Source organism: Penaeus monodon, chromosome 29, assembly GCF_015228065.2.
Source record: "Penaeus monodon isolate SGIC_2016 chromosome 29, NSTDA_Pmon_1, whole genome shotgun sequence".
Taxonomy (NCBI): Eukaryota; Metazoa; Arthropoda; class Malacostraca; order Decapoda; family Penaeidae; genus Penaeus; species Penaeus monodon.
Window position 1 is genome coordinate 30,869,487 of NC_051414.1, and position 800 is coordinate 30,870,286.

Genomic DNA, 800 nt, shown 5'->3' on the forward strand with positions numbered 1-800 from the left:
TTACAATTGCCTTTCTTACGGCAATAATGAATATAAAAATGACACACTTTGCTCAAAATGCAAAACCTTATCCCTTTGCCCCCCACCTGAAATATTCCGAATCAGCCACTGCAGTTAGGGATTTCATTATTGGTATTATTATCATTAAAGAATACGTTAGCATAAAAATGTATCTTTCATCATAATGACTCCTAACATCCACTGGATTTATTATTATTGCTGAGTAATTTATGTTCCCTTCACACGATTTCATCGAAAGATGACAATCAATTGCTGTTCGTCACAATTGCGAGACCATTATGATTTATCCCACAATTATTTCTTATAAATTAATCTCTTCCCATCTGACTTTCACTGTGCCTTCTAAAATTACTACCAACTCTTCATTTCTCTCACTTTTAGATTACTTAGTGGTTTATTTCGGTAGTTTACCCTACAGAAATCCACCGTTTTCTGTGATGTTTCTGCATCGTTTTCTCCAAAGAGTACGAATGGAGAAATGTCTGAAATAACTATTTTAACATTTTAATATCTCGATTGATAGCTTAATCCTCTACCATTTCTTGTAACTCATCTTAACTGATTGTTTATTTACAAATTTCGTCTTTCACGTAGACGGATTAGTTACAGCAGTATTAAAGGCAAATGTTGATTTGCATTTATATATAATGGAGGTATGTTACTGGTGCAATTTCTTTAGTGTGTAGTGTTTTTTATGCCACACATGCATTCATGAATTATATGATCACCCTATAGTAGTATGAGTAGAAATGGGTGTTGGAGAAGCAGAATAATAATCC